The following is a 12,190-nucleotide window of genomic DNA, read 5'->3' as shown; positions in this document are numbered from 1 at the left end:
AGTTTTTTATATAAATTACTTCATTTAAAAGACGATAATTCAGGCTTCATGCCTGTATAACTGTTTGACTGAGTATTTGCAGAGTTACAGTTCATTTTTCGGACGCGTTTCAGAATGGTCTTCACTGACAGAGAGAACGCAGAACGCGCATCATGATTATTGTTCTTTTTTAGGCGAAAAGCACAACACTTTGTTTTTATTGTGAGGTTCCACAAAAAAATACAAACTTAACAGGATCGAATGATGTACAACACTTATATGTAATATCAAAATCAACAGAGTAATTTGAGTCTCTTTTGCACTGATAAGGAAAAAAGTGAGCTGGTATCGCCGGCGAGACCGCCAACCCCAGAGGGTTAATGAGCAGTGGGTAAACACTTTGAATGCAAATGATGATTTAGACAAGGATGCTGATGATTTTTAAATGGAAGATTACATGTAACTGACAAAAATGAAGATGACAATAGAGCTGAAGATGATCCAGAGGAAGACATAACATATATTAAAGAACAAAGTGGTCTTTTGTCAGACACATCACTACAACCTGTTAATCTGGGTTCAGAAATAATTTATCAACATTTTCATGGTGTACTAAATGTCGCTCCAGGTGAAGGTAACAGTCCTGTTAGGCTTCTAACTGAAAAAGACAATGAGGCAAAGTGTTTCCCTGTTCTCTATCCTACTGGTGGTCCAACATTTCACGACGAAAGACAGGAAAAAATCACATTGTCACGATACCTAAATGCAAGAATCCTAAATGCAGATGGACGTTTTGCACACAGTGCAGACTTCATTTTTTATGCACAATATATATCAGAAGTTGATCAAATTGTGTCTAATGTATCAATTGCACTGAGGAAAGGTTCTGAAAAAATTGCTTAAAGGTAACACAAGATATGCTAACGAACTCTGATTCCTTGCAAAGAATACTAAATTATGATGAGGGTTATAAGTTCTTAAGACAAGTAAGAGGAACTCCTCCATATTGGATGTCTACGCAAAAAGATCTGTTTGATCTGATAAGACAACTAGGCATACCAACATTCTTTGCATCTTTTAGTTCTGCTGATATGAGATGGCCTGAAATGATGAGCACTATTAGGGGGCTTTTACACTGGGCTCCTTTGTTGCGGTCCGAGCCCGAGCGCGTTTGTTCCCGGCGCCCCCCGCAGCGTTGGTCTGGTTTCACACTCAACTTGATTCTATCGAACCTTGGTGTGTTTGCGTGCAGATTACGTCATCGCAAGCGTGCACGGCGCATGATAGAAAACGGAACGCGGGGCAATATTGTGTTTTTTTATTAATTCGCTGCTATTATGCACAGTTGAGTGAACAATACAGGTTTACTGTGCGTGTGTCACATAAGGTGGCCTTCTGCTGCTTGCAAATGGACTCTTTTGAGGAGACGGTGGATTTCCAAATTTGGTGCCCTGATTTCACTCGCAATGCACGAATACACTGCAGGCGCACTCTCGCTCGTATCCAAGGTAAATCATCAACACTATCATCCCTTACAAGTGTTTTATTTAACTGAATACATCACAATAAGCTAAAACGCATGCGCAGGTCACTTTACTTCCTGAACAAGTGCGCACCAGAGTCTGTGATGCTTTCACATTCACGCGAACCACGGCACGGTTCGGGAGCAACCGAACTCAGACCACCTCCTCCAGTTAGTCTCGGGTTCGGTACCCCAGTGCGCACCCGGGTCCCATGACAGCGTTCACATTAGCGATTTTTCATGCGAACCGTGCCCCGTTCCGAACTAAACTGCCAGTGTGAAAGCCCCCTTAATAAACAAGAGGGGAAACAAATAAACTTGACTGAGCTTGACTGGTCTGAAAAATGTGGACTCATAAGACGAAATCCTGTCACTGCAGCAAGAATGTTAGATCACAGATGGCATTGCTTTCTAAAAAATGTAATAATGTCACCAGCAAAGCCTATAGGCAAGATAAAAGACTACTTTTATTGTGTTGAATTTCAACAGCGTGGTTCTCCTCATGTCCACTGTCTGTTTTGGGTGGAATATGCTCCGAAGCTCAATGATCATGATGCAGAAAATGATCCGGTAGTTGCTGAGTTCATTGACACTTACATCACTTGTGAGACACCACCAGAAAATGATGCTGTACTTTACGAAACAGTGAACAGCGTTCAGCAGCACAGTACAAGACATTCAAAAATATGTCGTAAAAAAAATACAGTTTGTAGATTTAATTTTCCACTACCACCATCCAGTCGTACCTTTATTACAAGACCAAGTCATGCAGATGAGTTGAAAGGAAAAGATGGAGATGACACAGCAAGTGCAATTATAAAGAAAGTCAAAACTGCGTTAAATTCTGATGTCAATTTTGATTCGGTTGATGCCTTTTTTTCAGCTATTGGGATTACCGTATTTTCCGCACTATAAGGCGCACCGGATTATAAGGCGCACCTTCAATGAATGACCAATTTTAGAACATTTTTCATATATAGGGCGCACCGGATTATAAGGCATAAGATACTGCAGTCAAACGTTTGACTGGGTTTGCGTTATGCATCCACTAGATGTGCTAAAAGGGAATGTCAACAAAACAGTCAGATAAAGTCAAGCTTTATTAACCGGTGTTGCCTACACCGTGTTATCCTCTAGGTAGTGGCCCGCTTTATGACTGGGAAGGGGTCCCAGAGGATGGAAGCAGTAGCAGGCAGGCCCCGAAGAGCGGTGGTGGTCCATATAAAAAGAAAGGAAGGAGAGGGTCAATCCTCTGCCCCGGTTGGGGGGAAGGTCAGGATTGCGGAAGAGGGTGAGGAGGGTGAAGAAGAGACAGGAGAAGAAAGAGGAGACAGGGGAGCGGGGGAGGAAGAGGAGGAGGCGCATGGCAGCGGTGGTAGGCAGGAGGAGCGCCGTAAAAAGCCTACACAGCATCCTCAGACAGTGGTGGGGCAGCCGAGCGGAGGGTCCCCGGCCAGAACAGTCAGGACAGAGGCGGCCCCAGCCGGGGGTCCGGAACTGGGGTCGAGTCCGGAGTATTCCCTGGAGGAGGTTAGCCGCAGGGCAGTATTGCCCAAGAGAGGGACGGCCAGGAAGGGATTGGGATCTGGCAGGAAGGCGGTGGCGACCCTGCCAGTCCCAAACCCGGCAGCGGAAGCCGGGAAGGCAAGAGAGAAGGGGCCGGAAGCGGAGGAGGAAGATATGGATTGGCTGTTGGAGGAGGAGGAGACCCAGGGAGGGCAGGCGGTCCCCAAGGTTCCGCCACCAGAGTGGAGTCTCCACATCCAACACCCGGGGACTAGAGACAAGTTTGGGGCGTGGGATCTAACCCCCGAAAGGTCCATATTACTGCTGGGGGCTTCAAACCTGGGTAGGTTTACCCGGGTGAGGAACGGGAAGGTGAAGCTCCATAGTTATCCGGGGGCTAATATGGTGCACGCCAGCCACCTATTAAAGCACAAGACCCTGGTGTTTCCAAGGGCTAGGCAGGTGATCCTGGCCTTCGGTCTGAATGACCGGACCCAACAAAATAAGGAAGTGGCTAAAAAAAAATATAGAAAAACTGCTGGAGGCGGCCAAGGTGGCCTTTCCGGATGCGGTGATACATATCCCCTTGGTGAACTACGATAGAGGTTTGTCAAGGCAGGAGGTGGAAAACCTGGAGATATTAAACGATGTAATCTTCTGGTCACAACACGGTATCCCACTGCTGCCGGACAAGAAGTTTGCGGTGGTGGGGGATAGGATCCATTGGACCCCAGGGACAGCCATGGCCATGTTTCAGCATTGGTTGCAACATTTAAACCCGTAGGGGGGTCTCCCCACAAAAGGGGCCCCTATCTTGAAAAAGAAGAAAATGGGAATGAAAAAAATGAAGAAAATAAAAAGAAAGAAAGAAAGAGTTCTGTTGTAAACTTGTCTCAATTTTTTCAACTCACACCGGCGCAGATTAGTTTATTAGATGGGGGGTTATCATTTATCCCATTTCACCTAGTAAAAAGGGTGGACAGGGAGTCTTTATTGGTTTTGCTGCCATAGACGCCCAGTCGGAAGAAGAAGAAACAGAAACGGAAGAATAAGAACTGGAACAGATACAATAGGTGCCTCCGCACCTTCGGTGCTTGGCCCCTAAATATTAATAGTCTAGTATTTCCTTAATATCAAGTTATTTGTCTGCTCGGAAGACTTATACCTGACATGTGAAAATAATGAAATGGTAGTGCAAATTCTATACAGAGGTATGAGGGATTTGTTACTCTCTCTCTCACACACACACACACACACACACACAAAACAACTTCCTTTTGCACAAGTCACCCTCTGGATCTGCTGCCGCTGGAAACACCTCTTCATGGCCCCCTCAGCCACCATCAGCAGGACTAGCCTTGAGGGGGTTCTTCCGAACTGCAGCTTTAAAATACAGGGATACCTATTGTAAGGTCACTATTAAAGCTTAAGCATTACAGGTTTTTTTATAATCCCTAGGACCAATTATTAAATACACGTAACTTTTTACAGCAGTCTATGTGCACAAAACAATTCAGTGACTACATCGTTCAAATTACATGAACTCCTTTCTCAACACAAACAGACACAAACACTACTACAGGTCAATTTCCACTCGTTTCAAACCTGTTAGTTTTTTTTTAAAATAATCGCTAGGTCACATTTCTCAATAGTTGATTTTAGTTTTTTTTAACTCTTCACACAGTTCTCCTAATCAACTGAGAGTGTCATTCTTGTTTTGTGTGTAGAAATTTTTACAAAATCATTATGAAATACTTCCTGTTGTATGTGTTTTTTAGGTCATTGTTTTATGTGACTGAGTGACTGTGTTTAGGTGACAATCTTTGCTAGTGTTATGGAAGAGCGAGTTGATTAGGGACATGTATAAAGTCATTTGGTAGTTATAAGTGCGTTTTGAATCTGAAATTGCTGTGCCAAGCTGGTAAGGGAAACAGCTCATTCAGCATATAAACAGATATTACAAATCACTACCTCTCCGAGTTGGAGAGTGGCCAGTGACGTTTTTGAGGGTTGGGGTAAATGTACAACTTGTAACGACTGGAAATAAGGTGTGGCCCCTTTAAGAGCTGTGCGCTCCCTGTTGAACTGTCGGCAGTATTGTATTGTATTGTATGTGCCTTGGGCCTCGTTTACTGTCAATGCGAACACCCCATGTATGCGGGTAATTTCTGTTTGATGCTAATTTTTATCTTATTTTGTTTATTAAGTAACGATGTGGACAGTAGAACGTGTGACAGACAGTTAGGCTACACGAGTTCGATTTGGGAATAAAGTGCGAGTTGTGAGATGCCAATCGCCTCTGTGTGTCTGTCTGGCCTCTGCATGCAATAACTTCAGTTGTGAGCTATCCCTAATCTTCCTGAAGCAACGCGTTACAAACTGTACTTCAGTTTCATTGCGGGGACACCACCTTCACCTGCCATCATGTCTATCGGCTCGCTTTCGGGTTAAACTTTCCGCGACTGCGCAACTGGGTTATAGGTTGCCAGGTTGAGGTGACAAACGGGTTGAAATTGTAAATGGTCTGTGGATTGTGTGAATATAATGCATTTAATACAATCTGGCAACTGGTCAACATTAGACAAACATATTGGTCTGATTATTCATAAAGGAGTTTGGGCCATGCAAATTACGGGAGTTTCCCGGGAGAAATAACAAACCGTGAGGGGTCCGGGAGATAGGGCTAAAAAACGGGAGAAACCCGGGAAAAACGGGAGTGTTGACAGGTATGCATCCGCCCCACCAATAAGCCCCAACCACTTTACCTGAAACCAATAAAAAAAAAACATAAATTAAGAACAGGCGGGGGTTTTTTTTGCCTCTCTTTCACAGACGCGCTGGATCTCAAGTTTCTTTTGTCTCCCGCACTGCGCGCAGAGTCTCGATATTAAATGTTTCAGGATGGAAACACATCATACAGCTAATAAAACTGTATGTCGCTGCGTGTCACCGATGACAAAAAACAACTGTAACAAATGATTTAGCCTTTGTTGCTTAAAAGAAAAGAGTGCCTTGTAGAATTCACCTTGGAATAAAAAGAGGTTGATCTCGAATTAAAGGAGAACTCTGGCGCAAAATGAACCTTTGGTCTAATTACACATTGTTACCTAGTCAACCGTTATCTGAGATTTGTTTTCATGATTATCGAATGTGAATAGTTTTATCTCTAAAAACAGTTTAGCCCCTAAAGCTAGTATAACGCTAGTATATTGGGCATAGTGTAATGACAAATAAAAATCGCTTGTTAACCCTCTGGGGTCTGAGGTGTTTTCGGGGTCCTTGAGATGTTTTGGCATGCTCTGACATTTGTGCTTTTTTCAGTTGCTTATAAACATATTAATGGCACAGGTGAAATTACACTATATATAGCACACACAGGGCTACCATAATGTGTGAGCAACATGTATGTACATGTTTGTATTTTTGAGAGAATATTGTTTATGCGTGGTTATTGAAAAAACTAAAAACTAAAGTTTCTAATATAAGGCCACAAATAACATGCTAAATATCTGTCCACAAGACTTTTGACTAGTGGATGTTGTCGCCTAGAGTTTTTCCTTCAAATTGATCTGAAAATGATTCTGCCTAATCATTCTCATAAAACAATAGATTGTTTTAAATTGTGAAAAACATTTTTTTGTTTGCAAAGGCAATATGCGGATGGGCGGAACGACCCAACCCCCTCATGAATAATTAGGCAGTTCTCACCTGAGCAGACTGCATACTAATGAGCCTTTCATTCAGGGGTGTCACACAAGAAAGAATGCAAGGACAATATATATATAAATAAATAAATATTAGTATACACACACACACACACACACACACACACACACACACACACACACACATATATATATATATATATATACACAAACAATCAAAATATAAATGAAAGCCAAAAGCACATTTTTAGTCACACCTTTTAGCCATCCACACATAAAAATAAACCAGTCGCATTTCAAAGTCGTACGCGAAATGACCGCCAGGTGGCGCAAAGGGACATTTAGCAAAACGTAAGTGGGGCTAATGTCTATTAACAGTAGCCTAAGGATGAAATACTACAAGTTAGGGTAATTTCCAAATAAGCCTACAACAAATTGTTGGTCATACAGATAAGATATAATCTTTTAAAACTGTAAAAGGCTAAAGTAGGCCTACACTCACAGGCTAAAGACAAAACGTTTTCTCGCTCATGTGAGAAACAAACGTTTGGGCATTTTTTAGTGAGAAAATGCATAGCCGAGCGGTAGAACTTACGGTTCGATCATCAAGGTGACATGGGTTCAAATCCCGCACAAACATGGTCTGCTGTAAATTTTATATTTATTATTGCAGAGAGATTTGTCTAGCTCTAAAACTCTGTTACGACTTTGCATCTGTATAATAATAGGCTACCAATAGTAATTTCAAAAGCAGTTCTGTAAAAAAAAAAATTATATATAGCCTATATATATATATGGCTATATATATTTTTTATATATATATAAAAAAAAAACGATTTCTCACGCTGAAGTGTCAACCCGGTCGGTCAAATTCCTGAAAGATATAGTTTATCTATAGATCTGTTGAGCCACTCGTGATCGACTAGTTATTATACCGCAAATTAGTTAAAATATCCCGTAATCTATCTAGAGCGAGCGTGCATGCGAGACAGATATTGTGCTCCAAACCATGCGCGCAGAGAGGTGGCAGAGAGGTCTGTTCCCTACAACCTAGAGTTTTTAAAAACATGGTTTTAAGTAAAGTGTGATTTGCCAGGGGGGACTAGGATTTCCTTCTGGTCTAAACATCCCTGCTTCTGCTGAATTATTTGAATCCCCACACCCCTCCCTCCACAGCTAATCAATGCTATAGGCTACTTCATCAATATCAAATATATAAAATAGAGATATTCAACAGGCACGTTTAAACGACAAACAATAAAATCAAAACCAGCGTTTCAGTTGTTCATTAGTTCCAGTGGCCTTAATGCATGCACGGCTTTTCAAAATTTCACAAAGAGTGTTGAGATTATTTTGAATGAAATATTGAAGTTTATAATTAAGTGTTCTGGCACACCACGCCGAGTGGCCCTATGCATTTTTCTAAAGTCGGGTTTTATTCTGGCATGAGTTAGTGTTCGACAAACGCGGCGGCGCGTTCATTTAGATTAATTTATTTTTCTCATTATTACAGCTAAAATAACTTAATAGGCGACTCCGTAATTTTTTGGTCATACAGATAAGAGTAGAGTAGCTTACATCGTTCAAAACTGTAAACTTGTATTCATATTAGGCTAACGACAAAAACAGTATATCTGTCCTCACTGTCTCCGGGAACTGCGCGTCACAAAAATGAACCGAAAGCCACTTCAGCTCAGTCACGATAAGAAATCGGCTATGTCTAAAACCTTTAAATGTCTAAATATTTAGGCTAATAAATATTATCTGATTATGTAGGCTAATCCATATGAAAACGAGAGGTACAGAGGATCTACTCAAACGTAAGCGCTTCCCAATGAGAAAATGACAAGACAAGGGTGAAAATCTCGCTCTTATTAAATGGAGGCTAAATCGCCCTGAATTAAAATGTAAAAACAGATCAAATAATGTATGTGTCGAAATTTTGCGATATTGTTTCATTTAAGTTCATAATTATTCTATAAATGTTATTTAATTTAGCAGCATTACCACGAAGCACCGTGTTTCGATATTTATTTGAATAATACAAAATAAAATTAAAACTTAATTCACAAATTGCATGCCTGGTTGTAAGGATCCAAAGATCCCTGTAGACTTTATTGAGTTGAACATTTTGTTCATGACAACAAATTAACAAGCGTTTTTTTCAGATTATATTTAGTTTTACTTGGAAAAAGCTGCCCCAAACCAGTTTTATTTAATCAATTATTGAAATAATGAAATATTTAGTAATAAACTTTTATGACAGAAATATCACTAGGCTACATGTAACTTAAATCATTTAATTCCTTCATTATCAACACTGTCTAGAATAGCTATTTAAGTGTGAATTGCGACTTCTCTTTGTGTTAAGTCAGCCTCAGACTCCGATAGCCTGTGGGGGGGTTGGAGGGACAGTTGCTGGACAAAGGTGTTAATGTTCCTCTTTCATATGGAGAGTGTCGGATAGCCAGCCTGATGAGCAGGCAAAATTATTGTAAGGATAAAAGAGATCCAGCGCGAGAGAGGCAAAGAAAAACGCATGTTTTTAATTTAATTATGTTTCTTTGGACAATTTTCGTTTTGTACTGTTTTAATTGTTTAATTTAGCTGTAATTTATTTGGCAATACAAATTTAAAATGTCGCAAGAATAAGATTAGCCTTGTGTTTCTTATTTTGCATCGCAAAAGAAATAAACTCTAAACCCGATGCAACCCTGTTTTAAATTTAAAAAAACTGTCCCGACACTTTATTTAAACCTTGAAATGTTCGAACTTGGTTTCAAACTTAAGTCATTTTAGTGTTCTTTTACATTACACAATAATTTAGCAGACTAAAGACGAGCTTCTTCATTTTCATTTTCTGATGCAATCGGCTGACAATCTTCCTTCATCAGTTTTTGTCGTTTGTGCAGCGGCTGCGGTTATACAGGAATGTAGCAAATTTATGTTGTAATGATAATTAAACAAAACTCTTGACTTTAAATAAGTAAACAGATATAAACAGTTACCTATTTAAGCATCAAGGTGGGAAAATACAAACGCTGTAGGACAACATCGGTTAACAACATGTAGACCTATGCACATTGAGATTCGATCTCGGGTCTATTGAAGCTCCTCGAAGCTCGTGTTGTTGCGTTGATCACTGAGCTATACCGTCTGTACGCTGTTAAAGTTGTAAAGTCTGATTGATGTAGCCTAAATGTTTTTATTGCAATGTTTTATGTTGAAATGTTTTCATTATTTATTCAATTACATTTCAGTAGCCTAATTTCAGTATTGTGATTATGAATTATTTTAACTACGTTTCACTTGTTGAATACATCTGCTACCAGCTTTCAATCGCTCTGAATCAGGCGCGGTGCGGCCGCAGATTACGCATTAGAGAGAATAAACCGGAATAAACGAACACTTTTCAGAGTCTATGATTGTAGCGCCTCTTAGCGGTAAAAGGCAGCAAATACACCACACATTTTACCGCCGCGGTGGAACGGCTGATGTGGGCATTGTCATGGCTTGCCTCGACATTTGCGTTTGAATAGCGCGCGTCCTCCGTGGGCGTGTCAGATTAACGCGTAATGAAGTGTAATGAGCTGGGGAAAAAAATACTGACAGCACTCTCTTTTCATACAGATTGCATAAACTGAGAATATTTGTTTTTTATATAAATTACTTCATTTAAAAGAAGAGAATTCAAGCTTCATAAAGAAAAATCTCTCGTGCCTGTGTGACAAGTAATCGCAGAGTTACAGTTAATCTTAGGACGCGTTTCAGAATGGACTTCACTGACAGAGAGAACGCAGAACTCGCATCATGTTTGTTTTTCTTTATTTGGTGAAAAGCACAACACTTTGTTTTTATTGTGAGTATCCACAAAAAAAATAGAAACTTAACAGGATCTAATGATGTATCACACTTATGTGTAAGATTAAAATCAACCGAGTATTTTGAGTCTCTTTTGCACTGATAAGAAAAAAAACGAGACAATCGCGCCGGCGCGATAGCCGACCCCAGGGGGTTAATAACACTAACAAGGCTCAAAATAGCCCCACACTAACACGGTAGCATAATGAGGGTCCCTACCTTCAAACCGAAGCATTGAGAGTTTTGTCAGTGTCCAGACAGTTTAATAAGAAGATATTTTAAACAGTCAACTTCGCGTATACAGACGGGAGCCATCTTAGAAATACAGCCTTTACCAGTCGATCTACGAACGCCGATCCAAGTGAGCTGGTGAGAATGTGAACGAGCTATAAGTTGTGATAAGGTGAGCGCGAACAGCAGGCTTGGATCGGCGTTCGTAGATCGACTGGTAAAGGCTGTATTTCTAAGATGGCTCCCGTCTGTATACGCGAAGTTGACTGTATGTTTAAAATATCTTCTTATTAAACTGTCTGGACACTGACAAAGTTCTCAATGCTTCGGTTTGAAGGTAGGGACCCTCATTATGCTACCGTGTTAGTGTGGGGCTATTTTGAGCCTTGTTAGTGGTATTAACAAGCGATTTTTATTTGTCATTACACTATGCCCAATATACTAGCGTTATACTAGCTTTAGGGGCTAAACTGTTTTTAGAGATAAAACTATTTACATTCGATAATCATGAAAACAAATCTCAGATAACGGTTGACTAGGTAACAATGTGTAATTAGACCAAAGGTTCATTTTGCGCCGGAGTTCTCCTTTAAAGCGCTCTGTATCTGCTGATCACTCGTATTCGTTTCTTGGCATGAGCGCGTTTCGTCAACAGTTCATGTTTAGATAATGCCAGATTGTTGACAAACACACACACACTGCTCAAACATTCTAAAACTCTAAATGTTGAAAATGTTAAAAAGCTAACACTTAAAAAAATAAAATACAACATGAAACCCTTTAAATACAACTAATTTAATAAGATATAAGGTCTACATTTGGACACATCGACAGATTTATCCTGAAAGGAACTTTGTCTGCACTTTAAGATAAAAGCGTATCATCAGGCTGGATATCCGACACTCTCCATATGAAAGAGAAGCGATTAACAGCTTGTCCTGCACCCCCACAATAAAGCACTGAACTGCCCCTCCAACCCCCCACGGGCTCTCTGAGGACAAAGAGTTGATATTTTAGTTGATTATTAAAGTGTTGATAATGAAGGAATTTAATCATTTAAGCTACATGTAGTAATATTTCTGAAATAAAAGTTAATCAAAATATTATATAATTTCAATGATTGAAGAATTACAATGCTACTTCAGTTTAGGCCAGCTTTTTCCAAGCTAAACTAAATACAAACAAACTCATGTTAATTTGTTGTCATGTACAAAATGTTCACAGTATTAAATTCCACAGATTTTTTTGGGATCCTTACAGCCATTTGTGGATAAAGTAGAGTGGGGGTATTTTTGAAAGTTTTTATTTTGTATTCAAATAGGCCTATATCTCGAACCATTCGTGCTTATGTTAAACAAAATAACATTTATAGAATAATTATTAACTTAAATTAAACAATATTGCAACATTTCAACAATTATGTTTG

Source organism: Rhinichthys klamathensis, unplaced genomic scaffold, assembly GCF_029890125.1.
Source record: "Rhinichthys klamathensis goyatoka isolate OS25496 unplaced genomic scaffold, OSU_Roscu_1.1 h1tg000849l_1, whole genome shotgun sequence".
Taxonomy (NCBI): domain Eukaryota; kingdom Metazoa; phylum Chordata; class Actinopteri; order Cypriniformes; family Leuciscidae; genus Rhinichthys; species Rhinichthys klamathensis.
The sequence above is the reverse complement of the archived record's forward strand: the minus strand, read 5'-3'. Positions refer to the sequence as shown.